The sequence below is a fragment of the Aphelocoma coerulescens genome, chromosome 4, assembly GCF_041296385.1.
Source record: "Aphelocoma coerulescens isolate FSJ_1873_10779 chromosome 4, UR_Acoe_1.0, whole genome shotgun sequence".
Taxonomy (NCBI): Eukaryota; Metazoa; Chordata; class Aves; order Passeriformes; family Corvidae; genus Aphelocoma; species Aphelocoma coerulescens.
Window position 1 is genome coordinate 20,524,479 of NC_091017.1, and position 16,084 is coordinate 20,540,562.

General features: G+C 44.0%; 1 long non-coding RNA gene across 3 annotated transcripts in view; it reads left to right on the forward strand.

Moving 5' to 3' along the window:
* Positions 1-15,676, forward strand: part of LOC138109495 (uncharacterized) — a 29,316-nt gene extending 13,640 nt beyond the window's left edge. The window contains exons 6-7 of one of the 3 annotated variants that reach the window (XR_011150517.1): positions 13,456-13,536; positions 14,330-15,676. This is a non-coding gene — a long non-coding RNA (uncharacterized lncRNA). The remainder of the gene's footprint in view (positions 1-13,455; positions 13,537-14,329) is intronic. The other 2 variants (XR_011150518.1, XR_011150519.1) reach the window with 2 other exon arrangements.
* The last annotated feature ends 408 nt before the right edge of the window (positions 15,677-16,084 follow it).

Here is a 16,084-nt window from a genome sequence, read left to right on the forward strand (position 1 = left end):
CTCAGTGGGAAATCTAGATGGTATTTAGCTCTGAATCAGACTATTATTTTACACTTGGCATTGATAGGAGTCAAAATGAGGCCACAAGCCCAAGACTTTCTCAGCAACTTGTGAGTGCCAATTCCCTTTATATTCCCATGATCCCTGCTTGGAGGCTTCCTTTTCTCCAGCTCTCAATCACAGCAGCAGCAAACTGAAGTAATAAATAAGGAAGCCACTTCAGGCTAAATTGTGGGTAAAAAAATGCATGCATTTTCTCTCTTTTTAAATGTGTGCCTATTGCACCTACATGTAAGATGTATCTGAAAAATTATAAAATATATGGTAAAAAGGCAGACATTTATCACAGAAAATTTGTTCTACAAATGTATGCTTTACCAAAATGTGCTTCTGGCTCTAAAAGAAGGGATTTTCTTCTCACTGGTCTGATCTTTATGGTATGCGTGTGTATTTGGAATGAATGAAACAGGGACAAGATCCCAATAAATTTTTGCACTTTCTAGTGACAAAAGTGATAGTTTTTTGCAATTTTTTTCCCCCCTATATTAAGAGAGCATGTAAGAATGGGGCAGAGGAGGGAATGTCATGAATAAAACAAAAACACAGGAAGTTCTCCAAATCCATTCTATGCCTATTTGGAAGGCATCTTTGTGGTGGTCCTTAAGATTCCTTGGATGTATCAGAAGGGCTGTGTTGCCATGACCAAGCTCACTGTTGTGCTGACTGCAAACCACATAATACTGTGTGTGGAAGCCATTCTTTATAAACATAGATGTCTGAGGAGTCCTCGTGATACCTTCAAAAGTGGATGTGTAAGGTTATGAATATCTTGCTCCAAGCCAAATGGCAAGCAGGGAGCAGAAATGAGGCTGGGATTTGAGTACTCCCAGTTCCCATGCCTTTCTTGCAAATCCTGTCACACAAAGATGAGGTGTGAGAGCAACAGCACAACAAGAAAAATGCTGCTGATGATCACCAGGTGCTGTGTACTTATTCTGATGGTATTCTGGATGCCTCCCATCAAGCAATCTGGCTTCCCTCTTGGCTGAAACACCTAAGGGTTGACCTCAGGTATTTGGAAACCAAGAGGTACAGCAAATCATCAGCAATGCACTTGCCAGATCCCACAGAGCAAGGATGAGTGGCTCAGCAAGGGAGAGGAGGGGCAGCGAGGTACCCTCCAGCAAAACCAGTTGATGGACATTAGGAAAACAAGGAGGAATCCTACTCCTGTAGATTTTGTCAAAGAAAGGGCTATGGGATTGCTCTGGGGAACAGAAAACCATAAGAGCAGCTCATTGGCTTTGGGCTCAATGGCCAGGTTCATTGCAAGCATATTTTTCCCTTTTACTTAGAAACAGATGTCTAGAAAGACAGATGAGAATATCTGTTTGAGAAAGACTTAAGAGGGGTTTCTCCCTCCTTCCCCAGAGCAAATGCTCATAACAGGAGATTGCTTTGTGATATTGCTGGAGCCATTGAAACATTTTCAGGCTAGGGAAGCCCCATCTGAGTGCCGAGAGGAAGGGCTCAGCTGCAGGGCTCAGGTAACTCACGGCTGACTGGCTCCTTTCAGACCTGCGGTGTTCTATTTCACAAGCCAGTTGTGCTCTGCAGAGGCTTGAGCATAGCTTGACAGAAGAACGGTGGTTTTGTCCTCCCTATCTTTTCTACAAAATGACCTTTGTCTTTATAATCTGATGGGCTCAAATGTTTGATAATCTCAGATTTGTTGGTAGTGGATATCATGTGTTGGCAATCCCCAAATTGTGCAGCCACATTTTAAAATAATTGTGCTGAAGTGAAGATAAGCTTTTGTCTCCAACTACAGGCTTTAATAAAGCCTGTGTATCAGAGGATGATGATCCAAGCCAATTTAACCTAATTGACCCTCCTAAGACTTCTTTCTTATCTAAAAGCTCATTCTTTGCCAGTCAGGCTCATGATACCTGTGGCTTGAAAAGTGTAATTTTTAATAACCCATTATCTGCAGCATTCCTGATCCAGATAAATAAATGCAGGTATCTGCCTCTAGACGGATGATTGATTTAGTTACAGTGGTCACATTCAGTCATTTAGGGAGAAGCAGTCTGCTAAAGCCAGCAAAATGAAGACGACATGGAGGGGGCCTGAGGGCAGGATTCACCTTGACAGAGGAAGCAATTTCAACTAAGGGAAATCCAGTGTTGCCTATTTAATACTCCATGGACTATGAAAAGGCCTTTCAGAAATAATTATTCTCTCTATATAGTGTAGTAACAAGGAAAAATTTAGTTGCTGCAAAACGAATTCAACATTTTCCTGTAAATTTTGATGGCTCATTTGGCATTACATTTTGGAAGTGGAGAAGGAAGGAGCATGCCATGCTGATCAGCTCAGGGCTGGGAGGCCTGGGAGCATGCTGCCAGCAAATCTTGCTGGCTACATCAGGAAAGAGGCCTCCAGCACCAGCACAGATCCTTGCTTTTGTTGTCTTGTGTCCTGCAGTCCAATGAGAGTGTTCAGACAAGAGAGGAAATGGGAACACATCTCCTGTGGCATGATGAGGAATGCTGCATAGCAGCTCAGGTGGAGAGGGAGTTGGAGAGCGAGGCTGGGAGCAGGTAGATTAATCCATCTAAAGGGCACACAGTGGTTTGGCTGGATACCTGATGTGAATTCAGAAGAACAGATCTGCTGCTTGCTTCTGAGTGGGAATACAAATGAGAAAATCAACTCCTACTGCTTCCCCCTCTTAAAGAGTGAAGCAGGACCCAGTGTGCTGCCCCACCAAAAGCAGGGCAGACCCAGCACAGCAACAAGGCTTGCTGGGAGCCTCGGGAAGTCTACTCATTAGACATTTTCGCTAGTTTCTCGTTGTGAAGGTTTGCTCTGCTCGCTCCCATGGGCTCTGCTGGCAGTGGGCAGCTGTTTTGAATCACTGACCCCAGCTGGCTGGAGCAAACATCTGCCTTTCATCCAGACACAGCTGCTTCTGGGGTCAGGACTGCATCACAAGGAGGAGGCTTGCCCTCAGTTAAACCTTGTGTTGCTGCTTTTAAGGGGAGGACAGGAAAAGGAACTTTAGCCTGTATTTAGTCCATGTATTCTCTGCTTCTGTTTGCAGGCTCCCTGTGGAGGGGTCTCCATTCTGCTGTTGACTGGAGAGGGCATTTTAGGAGATGGACAGGGATCCGTTCCCCATGTCCCTCCCTAAGCACTTGCAGGGTGAACAGTTCTGTTCCTTGGGACTGATGGCTCAAAGGCTTGGTGTTTCTCATGTGTTTACGGTAACATAAGAGGATCATGTGTGCACACACTCACGTACGTGCATGCACATGTTGTACCTACAGAAAAACATGCAGGCTTTTGCATCCTGAGGGGCTGTGTCAGGTGGCACTTTCTCTTTTAGTTGTTGGGAACCATAACCTTTAGCATTCCTGCCTGGTTTCAACACTTGCATTTCCAAATGAGCCCTATGCCCGGCAAGCTATTCACACTGGGGGCAGTCAGGGAGACTATTTGGGATCATCACCTGCAATATTTAGCAGGACTCAGCTGCAGCTTGCAATAAATGACCTCTCTTTCTCCCATTGTACTCCCCTCAGTATTTCTGCAAAGCATGTCGAAGAATTCAACCCACAGGGGGCAAACAAGAAGAAGGTGGCAGAAGTCACACCTTTGTAGCATCAAAAAATGACCTTGATATTTTTTTTTTTCTTTTTACTCTTTGCATTCCATGTATGACTCCAATCTCTCTAGTTGCTCTTGCCCATCCTTATGTGCTCTGTGTGTCTGGTGGAAATGGGCTAGGCCTCTCTGGCCATCAGCAAAAAGCAGAAATAATGATTTTATTACATGGAAGAAGTATGGTTTTGACAGGAGGAGCCACACACATTGCCCTAGGTGCCAGTCTGGAGCAAGGAATGTGCTTTGGGACAATGGCAGGACCTACCCACCACCACAGCAAAGGTGGTCTCCTAGACCTCAGCTGCTATTTTTCTGCTCCAGCCTCCAGCTTTGGTTTCTCCTGCATCTCCTGCTATATTTAGGCTTCAAAATGAAATGTCCAAGCTGTACCAAGCTTGTGCAGCATGTGTAGAAAATTATCAGGGCCCCATGGCCCCCCTATTTGCCTATTCCAGCCTCACCTGGCTCTCCACCTGCAGTGTCCACCCATATCACTCACTCAAGCTCTGGCTCTGGCCATGGCTGAGGGTGCTGGGAAGCAGCATGTGCTGGGGAATAGCTTATGGGGCAAAATGAGTCTGTGGGAGTACTTGTCTCCTCCAGGAATTATGCAGGTGGAGTGAGCTTTTAATTGCAGTGAGGGGAGTTCAAGAGCAGCTGCATTTCCTCTTGCTTGTGGTGGTGTGAGAGAGTGCAACTCAATGCTGATAGTCCAGTGGCTGAGCCTTTGATCTGCTGCCTGCAAAACAAGCAGAGATTAAGGCAGGAACTTCTTTGTCCTGGATTTGTAGGGAGCAGCTGTTCTGTTTATGAGCATGCTGTGATGTATTGTGCTGTTTGTGACCCAAGAATCATTTGCAAGTGGTTGCTCATGCTCTGGGAGGTCTGTTGGGGAGAAATCTGAGCCCTTTGGGGAAGCTCAAGCCTGCAAAGCAATCTCAATAGAGGACAAGATGTTTCTTACCAGGAAGGGTCAGACATGAGAGGAATTAACTGTATTGGGCAGTGGTGTGAGATTAGGTGCTGTGATGAAAGACTAGGTTAGGAGGTAGAGCAAGGTGCTGCTGCCTAAATTATGGCATTTGACTTTTTATCCCTATAATGAATAGTACAACTGAATCAGATTCCAGCTGCGCCCATCCCATGCTTGTCTCACTGACTATCACCACTTCAAGATACTTCAAAGGAGCGTGCAGTCCGCAGCTGGTGTTAGTCAAGAGTAATCCTACCCTATTGGAAAGGAAGGGGGGGAAAAATATATTTTGACAGTGAGTGAAACAGAGAAGCTTCTGTAGGAGATTGTCCCAGACCAGATTCAGCAGAGAGAAACATAGAGAGGCAGCACAGAAATCAAAGTGCATGGAGGAGAGTAAATGCCACTGTGTGTGTCAGGAGATGTGATGTTTCAAAAGTGGGCACTGAACTGATGTAGATTTCCCCTGCACATACCTATATTTATTTAACTACAAAAATAGAAAAGGTAGCATTCTCTTTTTTCATGGTGTGACCCACCTACAGAATTCAATATTATAATATTAGAGAAAAGCTATTAGTATGGTCTTTAATAAAATACTTGGACCTGACAGGTAGGTTATTGACTATTATAAAGCTGTTAGATTTAATATGAATCTCCTTGGCAAACCCTGGTATTCATCACATTTTCATGAGCAGCAAGAGTTTGTAGATATTGCCAGATGTGGCCTCAGAGTGGAGAGCAACTCAGATAAAAATTGCAAAAGCAGCTAAATGATGCATGGGCTGAAATTCCACTTCCAATCAGACCCAGAGCATGCTGTGAAAAGATTTAGTGAGTTACCTCCCAGTGGTTTGAAAGTCTCCTGAACACTTTGCCCAGTTGCCTTGAGAGAGAGAGGAGTGGGCGGAAACTGGTTTATCTGACTTTTATATTAATTTTATCATAGAGATTACTTTAAGTCCTGAAGAAGAAGGTTATATAACCCTGTTAGTATTTGTTGTTGCAGCTTTGAAGTGCAGCACAAGTGTCTGATCCCTGATTTTATTTTGACTTTTTTAACATCTTACTGTAGGCAATATCCTAACTCTTTACTCTGTATGACATGCTGCACTTTTTTGCATTGCCTTCAAGTTTACAATTTCCTAATACTATCTTGTGTGATTTTGGAAAAATCTCCCTTCTGCCTTCTCTGGCAAACAGTTTGTCAGTCCTAATTGATGTCCCACAGAGGAGAGGGAAGGGCTGCTGTGAGCACCCGTTTTCTCTTCTGTAGCTCCACAGCTTCCATCTTCAGTGCTTAAATTTATTTTGAAGTCACGCCCAGAGATGTCCCTGGTGCAAGTCATAGTGTTGTTCCTCTAGGTACTGTGCAAACACCAATAATAAACCCCATGTCTTTGGGAACAGGAGCTGTGGGGTTCCTAAACAGAAGGGACAGATTTTCAGAGAAGGGCTTTGCTAAAACCGATCCAGCTGCTGTCTATGGGAGATATTTACTCTTGCAATCACAAAGCAAACAGGCACCATCTGATTTCCCTGTGCTGGGATCCTCTTTCTTTATATGGTTTGGGGTTTTTTTTTAAGATAAGATGCTATTGCACAGCCTCCTTGCTGAGCATTCCTGTTGTCCAGGCTGGTGCTATCAAGTACTGCCCTTGCCAGTCGGCTCCTGCACCCCATGTTTCCATAACTCTGCTGTGAGCTGTGGATGCTGTTGTGGCCTCTTCCCAGGCTCCTGAATCAAATCAAAGGGTTATTTGAGCATTGAGGGAATGAACACATTTGGCATGAGAAATTATAAATAAATTGTTACTAAAACAGACAAGGAGTTTTTTGGTAAATTGAAGGCATTGGCCGAGAAACTTTGGTAATGAATTTTTGGAGACTAAACTACTGTCTGACAAATATCATTGTCCTAAAGAAAGCACCCAAATATGCTGTGTGGACAACATGAGGACAACTTGAAAGAGTTAACATCTAATCAGAGATTTGGTTTCCTTGATTGACAGACAATTTTCAAAAAGAGTGCAGTTTGTCAAGAAGTCATTCCCTTCTTCTTCCAGAAATCTCTCTTTGAAACCAGAGCAGGCAATTTCCTGCCTGTGATGGCATTCAAGACATGAGATACCCTTGTCTTTGACAGCAAAGGACACTGGTTTCATTTGAGCTTTTTCCTTTATCACTGACAACAATAAAATTGTCAAGTGTGTGATTTGAAACATCAAATTTGGTATGAACTTTTGTGTAAGCAAGGGACATTGGACATAATAACTTTTTTCTCCCATCTGTACTGATATATGGGACATCCAAATTGACAAATGGTAAAGACTGGCTGATGTGTGTGGATGGTAGCTTATGTATGAACTATCTACAGACCAGCAAGGTTATAATGAAGTCATCTTTTGAATTTAATAATAAATTTCCCTTTCTCAGCGTTGGTCCAAGGTAATGAAGTGATGCTTCTTAGCAGTGAAGACAAAGAAAGACTTTGGAGCTGAGGAAGTGCCCATTTTGATTGCAGGCATGGAAATACTGTCTGTCAAATCACAGTAGTATTATTTTATTTTTATAGAGAAGCTGGATGCATTTGAACCTGACCCAAAACCCCAAAGCTATCTCTCTCCATTTGGAACACATCAATCATGTTAAGCAACTGATGATTCTGAGTATTTTAGTTCTTGAGTGCTTAAACAGTAAGATTTGAAAGTCACCTGCATTTTAGGTTTGCTAACTTGAATAGAAAGTCTGTGTGTTATGTAGAGACAAATGAGATCTTTATATATCCTTTCAGATACTGGCCTTGAGCTTCACTTTGTTGGAGTGTAAGTGCTACAAGGTGTGGCTGAACTGGTTCATGGAGAGGAGAGCAGACTTTGCCTTGTGAGCCGTGACTTCAGTGTGAAATGTCAAACCACTAATCTTTGTGTGATGTGTATCACTGTATTGTAGCTGTGGCCAGGTGAACTGTAATATTAGTTTTTAACCCTGTGGTTGAGTCCTCAGAAGGTTTCAGCTTGTCATGAGTATGAAATACTTTTCAAAGTTTTGTGGGCTTTTTCGTCTTTTAGAAATAAATTGGCATTGCCATGAAGCTGCACCTCAATACCTTTTAACATGAGTCTTTATAGTGGGAATTATCTCAAACTACAAGTATTGGTCTGTAGACTGAAAGGAGCCAAACCCTTAAGCCAAAGTTGCTTGTCAGGAACAGGGACAGAGCAAAAGGTTAACAGGGATCAGAGCTTACGTCAGCTATGTAAAAGCTCAGAGAAGAACTAAAAGGACACAGGTTTTAATGCAATAAATTCACAGCTGTGTGTGGCCTATGATAAAAGTCACTCTCCACACTTGTGCTTTTGCCCCTCCCCAGGCACAATACCCTGCATTTCCCCTTACCACTGGGGTTAAGTGCAGCTGTGGGCATGGCTGGTTATAGGGTTGGATCTGGCTGATGGTAACACGGTGTGTTGCCATAAACCATTTGCATTCAACATTGTGCCTACACCCAAAATTTGACCAAAAAAGGGAAGTTGGTGGCACTATGCTGAACTGATCCAAAACCTGTGGGGTCCCACAGAGGTGATCCAGAAGCATTACTCATTTTTGTGTTAGTAGACAATGGTCCCCAGGCCAGTGTATTGGCTTTAACTCCCAGTCCTCTTTCCACTCTTAAATTACTACTACCTCCAGCCCCAAAGAGCAAAAATACACGATGCTACAAGCTCTTTGTAAGACCAATTTAGCTTTTGGTTCTGAGTGGCACTGTTACTAGCTGAGTTATGGGCAAAAGCCTGAGTCTAACAGGGTATTTATTTTACTTAGCAAAAATTATCCAACAGTAAAAGCATAGTTGCTGCCATTAGAAATATGACTGTTTGAATAGAAGTTATGGCAATAGTAAGATTCAGCTATGGTATGTTAATTTGAATGTGCAGTAAATCTGTCGGGATTGCAAGTCAGTTTAAGAGCTAAAATATAATTGTTGTAAAACACTGAACTGCAATTTATATGTATTTTTCCCAACTGCTTGTGGGCTAGCAATATTTCAGTTCTATAATCACAGTTTGAACCTTTTAAAAGGTTTTTTTTTTTTTTTATTCAAGTCAGCAGAAGTGGTATTTTATTACTTTTCCTTTTGTGGAGTTTTTTGAAGGTACTCCCCACACTTTCGGCGAGGAAAATGGCTTGGGGATAAAAATCAGCAGAGACTACCTTACACATTCTTCTCTTTTCTGTAAGATAGACATGTCTGAGTGTGCAATGAATAATTTGTCAATCAATTTGCAGCTCAGTGAAAACAACCATCAAAGTGGGCTTTTGTTACTTAGAGTTCAAATGCCATTTCACCCCGCAGATATGCTTTCTGCAATGATGTTCTGTGATATCAGGTAGATATGTTTTTTTAAATAAAAACCCATTAGTAACCTAATATCCTCTCTTAAAAATTAGCTTGCTTGCATAATTGAGTAGGAAAAAAAAATCCTATAAGCAGCTTTCATTTTGATTAAAAAGTTAAATTAAAGCTTTAGGCTGTCAGCTTTCACTCTCAAGCATCTTCAGGAATGGTTTTTCATGGCAGTTGCCTTGCCTGCTGGTTACTCAGGATCTGCTACCCATCCCCTCAGATGAGCTGTGTTGGTCTCTGAGAAAGCAGAGGGTACATGAGCCGGGGTAGCTGCGTCACGCTTTGAACATCTGGCTAATAGTAGTTGTGTGATAATCCTCATACTCTCCTTTCAGAGTAAGAAACACATCTGAAGAATGTTGTGTGAGCATCACCCCCCAGCAGAAACTCCAAGGGATGGTGGAGAAGAGGCTTTAAAACCAGCCCAGTCTTCAGCAAGCAAAGGGCTTCGTGCCTTCTGGGATGCATTCCCATTAAACTCATCTTTGGCTGGGTTTTCAAGAGAAATGTGTTTGTATATTGCCTGACACTCTCAAAGGAAAAAGACAAAAAAAATTGCTTAGATGGTATCTTATAAGTCATGAATGTTGGTCCATATACTTTAATTAATTAAGGAGGTTCTCTGAGCTTTTAGAACAAAAGCATCAGCTTTGGCTGAAGAGAAAAAAAAAATTGATATTGTCTGTTCACAAGCAAGAGTTTCTGGAGAGAAATCCCCAGGAGCCAAATGCCCTGATTACAGGAGATAAACTCATGAAGCAAGGTTTGGGGGGCCTGATGGCTTTGAGTCCTTATGGGTTAGTGGTGAGATCTGAGGCCTTGGGATCTCATGTACTCTCTGGTCACCCTTGGGCTGTGTCAGACCCCTGAGAAGGACTATTACAGAGGGTGCAGTGTTGTCTTGAGTTCAGACCCACAGAAGCTCCTCTGGAGATACCGTGGGAGCTGCCTGAGGAAAAAGTGAAGGCTGCCTGTTCATTTATCCTTATTAGGAATTACTTTTCAAAAGCTTGTAAAGCTTCACTGCTCCAGAGGAAAGTTATGTCTGCTGATTGAGGAGAGGAAGGGAAACAACAGAACAAGTTAGGCTAATGTAGCCTTTTGAGTTTTGCAGTCAGATGAGCTTGAGAGATTAAAAGGAAAGAGAAAAGGATGGTGCATATGCTTAAGAAAAGGATAAATCCTCCTTTGTGCTCATTACTTTGCTGTGGTTTTGCATTTTACCTCCTTCATTTTGGAGGTTTTTAAAGCATTAAAGAAAAGGGAACTTGACAAATCTTTGGCAGTTATGATATGAGCCTGAATTATTGCAGTGAGACCCACCTGCATAGCCTGGGCTTCTGTGACTTTCAAAGCTAACACACTTTACATTAGTGTGGTGTGATGGTCAGAGTGCACAAAAAGTGAGAAATAGGGATAATACTTTTAATTTTCTTGTTACTTGTGTTGAAGCACAGCATTTCCTGCTTCCTATCAGGAAGGGGCCAGGTGCTTCTTGCACTGAGGTGCACATCTTACATTTAAATGGCTCTCTGTTGGCATTTCTGGGCAGGGGACGCAGAGAGTACCCTGCCCCAGAGCATTCACAATCCACCTAAGAGCTAGGAGGAAAAGGGAAGAAGAGGCAGCGTGTAGGGAACAGAGTTCCAGTAGAAGTCACTACTGGCCCCATATCCAAATGAGGGAGTTTTGTGGATCCCAAGCAGGGATAACTGTCACCATGCCTTTAGTATTACACTGCTCCTTCCTGGAGGATGAAATTCCCCTTGTTGCAAGTCTAGCACCCATAAATTAGCAATTCACCCTCTGCAGACACACTCAAGGCTCTGGCAGGGTACCAAGGGTGTGCCAAGACCATGTCCTGTATGTTCCCTCCACCAGCAGGAAGGGCAGGTGCTTGCAAGGACATGGGCCAGTGGCTGTAATTCGGCACCTGAACTGGTGCTTGCTGACAAGTGGCTCTCTGACTGCATGTGTTTTTCAAAGAGATTGCTGCATATAATGGGAGAAAAAGGCCTTTCAGATGCTGTTTGTGGTCTTTGGGTTTCAAAATCAAGACATCATCCATCTGTCAGCAAACACAGCATACAAAACTTGCAGGAGAATCCTCTCCAGTTGCTATTTCCCTGTAACAACATGAAAACAAGAAAAAAAAGGCATTTTATTGTGAAGTCTCTCAGGCTTGCAAATGCACTCTGCCATCTCCATGCTTTCTTTTGTATACATTGTGCTTGGCTTGGCAGGAATCTGCTCTCTTAGCCTTCCCCATCCCTCCTACTCCAAAGCAAAGCTGCAAACTCCGTTAAGAGTGAGGTGCAAGGGGTGCAGAGCCTTGGACAGAGGAAGGAAAGCAAGCTGAGAGAGGCTGCAGACATTAAGTGCTCATACTTCATAGGTTAAGAGGGAGATGGAGAGTGACAAGGCCCAAGAGCAGGATTCAAGGGAAAGGAAAAACCCTCCCAGGGCAGGGGGGCATGTGTAGTGACACCATGCAGGAGTCCCAGCACCTAGCCACTGTTAAGAGAGACTTTGAATGTGCGGAGCTGCAGGGAGCAGGTGGGATGGTCTCCTTGCTAGACACTGAGGGTTGCAACAGGAGGCTGACCAGATGCCTCTTCCCCTGAGCTCTCTGGAAAAGCACACGACAGCCACTGCCCCTTCTTGCCATTCCCCCCCCCCCCTTTTATATTTGCATTTACATCAGGTAGCACCCTGCTGTCCGTCTCATGACTGCACAGGCATTGGCAGGGCTGGAGGTCATGGAAGTGGAGCATGTCCAGTGTCAGGGCCAGATCTGCTGTCCCTGTCCCACTGTGCAGGAGCAAGGCATCAAAAACCCCTGTTCCTGCCTGTTTGGCCGGACAGGGCTGAAGTAATTTTTCTCTAAATATAACTCTGCACACATGGTGGAGCCGAGCGCTGCTGGCATAGCAAAGCACAAGGAAAGTGAAGGCCAGATGGCTAATTCATGCTGAAAGGCAGCATGAGGCAGAAGAGAAGACAGGCAATAACTTGGCACAGTTGCCAGTTTCTTAGATGGTTTGGAGGGGGCATTTTACCTTTCTGTGCCACTTAACCTTGGCTTTTCAAGTTTTTTTGGTTTTTTTAAATGGTGATACCTATTTTTCAGGAACTGTAACTCCCAAAAGGCAATAATCATGGCACACAAACTTCAGGCATGTAATAGATGAGATATTTAATCAAAAAAGGGAAGCAGGTGCATCCTCCTGGAAATCCAAATTATCCGTTTCTGTGACTACAGCAAGCCTTGGCAATTAAGTGTGGTGGTGACTTCACTCGTTTGTACCAAACCTGTGTGTGGTAGGATCTCCTTGCCATACATGAGGTTAGAGTTCCCTTAAATCATCTGGGGAGCATGATACTACTTTTATGTTCATATTAGGAGGACTGACAGCACCTGATCCAGCAAATAGTCACTTGGGTTGGAGCTAACCTCTGTGGATTTGTGGGTTTTTTGAGGGAAGGCTGTTTTTGTTCTGTGAGCATGGACCAGCAAGTAGGTAATTAATGACTTTGGGCTTAGTGCCATTTTTGACTGAGTAGTAAATAAAGGTTTTCCTTCTGTGGAGCTACAGGTCTGACACACAAGTGTTTCCCAGAGCAGATGCTGATACAGATTTCCTGCTCCTAAACAGAGTAACTGGGTGGACGGGATCTCTGTTTGTTTAAGACTCAAAAACTGTATCTTTTATATGTGACTTTACTCTGACCTTACTCAAGTCCTCCCTTTTTGTACCCACTCTGCCTGGAGGCAAGTTTCCAGAGTCCCTTCAGTCTGCCTGCCAGAACAGCTTTCTGTACTCTGGTCCTCAAGCCAGAGGGATGCTCTCTGTGTCCAAATGTGCAGACTGTATGTCCTGCCTATGGATGCAGCTTCATTTCTAGAGCTGAAACTCAGAGGGCTTGCAGCCTTGTAATGTGGCTCTAATTGGTCATTCCCTGCACAGGAAGCTTGAGTGTTGATCTGTCCATGGCTGGCTTAGATGTGTAGGAATGGGGGACAAGGGAGTTGGAGGGATGCAGTGACTCCTCACTGGAGCTCACAGAAAGAGGGGAAGATAGCGCTCAAAGTTTCTGTCTCAGCACTTGATATTTGCCTGGGCTCTTGAGTTGTTTGGGGCAGAGTTCTCTCATCTGCTTTGGCACATGTTGGCTTTGCAGCTGCCGCAAGAAAAGGTTAAGGACCACCTATCTCCTGATCAGAGTTCACAAGAAAGTACACTGTGCCACCAAATTAAATGCTCACGGGTATTTCTTCCACTGTGTATGTGGTTCATATTTGCCAAGAGCGAAGAAACTGTGCCACAGGCTTTGGGTGACACAAACAGTTACAGGTGATGAATTAAGTGCAAACACTGCAAATTATCACCTTCTTTGTTTGCAGCACAGAAGATACAAGCCAGCTGACAGAGGAGCCAAGTGGCACTGTGATGATAAAAGCCTGAAACCCAAAAAAAGACAAAAGGTATGCCTAAAACCTCTGCTAATAATCCCTGACAAGATGAAGCTGGGATTTCTCCTAGGCTGGGGAAAATGAGTGCAGTTAGTAATTGGCTACTTGCTGAACCCCCACAGACACCATAAATGGGATATTAAAGTAACTGCAGCTTCAGGGCTGCAAGGTTTGCCAGGTTGATGTTGAGCCACAGCAGATGAGATGAACCCTCCAAAATTTGGGATAGATTAAAAGATATAGAACTTCAAGGCATTCTAGGTATCTAAACAGAAGCTAGGTATCTAAACAGAAGCTGACACAATGATCTGTAAACTTGATTTAGTAACAGCAGGAAAGGTGTAGAGAAAAGTGTCACAAACCTGAAGCTTACAACAGTCAGCCGAGTGCTACAGGGATTTAATCTGTAACAAGATTGTGTCAAGGTGTTTGAGCCATGCCTAGTTAAATTCTTGTAGCCCCTCAGATCCTTCCCCATGCATTTGGCATGGTATGAGGGATGGACCTGCAAAAGTCCACATCTGGCTCACAAAAATGTGGTGTTGGAAGAAGGCAGCATGGCAATGAGGGTGTGTTTGCTTCTTACCTGTGCATTAAGGAAGACATGAGGGCAGAAACAGGGAGATACCAAAATGAAGCCTTAAAAACACTTAAGTCAAACAGGGACAGGACTGGCACAGAGGTAGTTGTGTAGAGCTGCTCTGTGATGTGAGTAAAAGCAGAACACCTGTCTTCAAGTGCCCTGGAGTAGGGAGAAATGTTGCTGGCTCACCAGGTGATTGTGTGAAACATTGCCTTTCTGCAGGAAAATGGGACCTTTGAGCAGTTCCTGTGCTAGCATATTAGAGTATGTTCAGAGTCCAGAAGTACAGTTTGCTGGCTTGTCTAGCTGTTGAAGCCAGCTTTTCTGATGATCTCTGGGTATCTTGGACCTGCCCTTCTCTCAGCAGTGGAAAGTCAATTATAGCATAAAGTATCTCTGCCATTCTCCTTGGAGTCTAAAAGGAACATAAAAGATGTCAAAATCTCCTCTGAAGCTTGAATTCTCCTGCCACTGGGCACACAATTGTTAGTGGGATTTTAGACTCCTAGATTCCAGAAAGATTGAAACCTTGCTTCCCAGTGCAAAAGATTGACTTGGTTATTTGAAGAGAATCAGGCTGCCAACCTTTTGCAATCTCTGCAGAAGGAAATAGCTTCAGTATTGCTTGCTTTATTCATCTGCCATGCTGAGTTAGGAATGGCTGAGCACAGGGCTTGCAAAACAGGATCCAGGCTGTGCTCACACATCCTGCTCCAGCTGCAGCTTTATAGATGAAGCCATTCACTCCCCCATCCTGGGCTCCCTCCCCTCTCTTCACCTGTTGCTGCCAGGCATTCATTCTTTTCATACAGCCAAGGCAACCACTGACCACGGTGTAACTGCACCCAGTCAGGCTTAGAAAAACATACAGATCAAGATAAACCTGTTCACCTGGTCAGCCTCTGATGGCCCAGCCCTCAAATGGTTTGGGGAATGATGATTTGAGACTGCTGGAAAATGCAAAGGAGTTTGAGGCCAAGCTGCCTGTGGTGTGACCCAACATCAGCCAGGTCTGGACAGGAGCAGAGCCTCCCTTCACTCTGAGCTGCCAAAGAGGAGTTTCGAGTGGGGAGCTCTTGTGGACACACGTGCTCCAGCAATTCAGCATGGGGAAGACACAGGAGGGCCACGACCCATGAGATACACACGTTGTGGCTTAGAATGCCATCATCTCGCTGAGCAGAGCACAGAAAGCTGCACATCTGGAATGTGTGGGAGCTGTGGAGGCTGTAATTACAGGTGTCTGGCACACTGGGTCACTGTGCTGGCTGCTGAGCTGCTGGAGCTGTTTGAGCCTGGACTAGCTTTGGTGTGATTCATGGTGTTAATGATGCGCTTTCTTTGCAGTGAAGGAAGAAGCCTTTTGTCCTTTCTTCTTTGTTTCAGGATGGTATTGCTTTACATCTGTCAAATATTATTATTTTGTCTCCAGTTTGTATTAATTTTTGCAAATTGGTCCCCACAGTGGGAGTGTGTACAGAGGTTTTGTGCTGTATCTTCTAAGCCTGTCTTAATGTCACTGTTTATCTTTTGAAGCTAATAATTAAAAGGGAAGAAATACTGTCTGTAGATTTCTGTCGTGATGCCAGTTGAGTCCATTTTCTCTTGTTGGTAGCTATCAGATCTGACTTGCACCCACAACAGACTGTGTTTGGGGGGGAAAAGTGTCACTGCTTTTATTTCATGTCTGGCCTGACAAGAATAATAATGAGAGCAGCAAAGCACTTGCATCCCCAGTTAGCCAGCTACAAAACAGGCAGGCTGAGTCCTCGATGTACTGTCAATTCTGTGTGTTGTGCAGGCAATTAACATTAATGCTGAATTAATTAATGATGAGAAAACATCAAAGGGTTGGGGGGCTTCAGTTCAGATGAGCACCAGAAGATCAGATTGTTATCAGATTGCCTAGGAGTTGTCTGAGGGGATCTTATAACCAGAGTCTTGCTGCAAGCCAGAGAAAGACTGAGTCTTTCACCC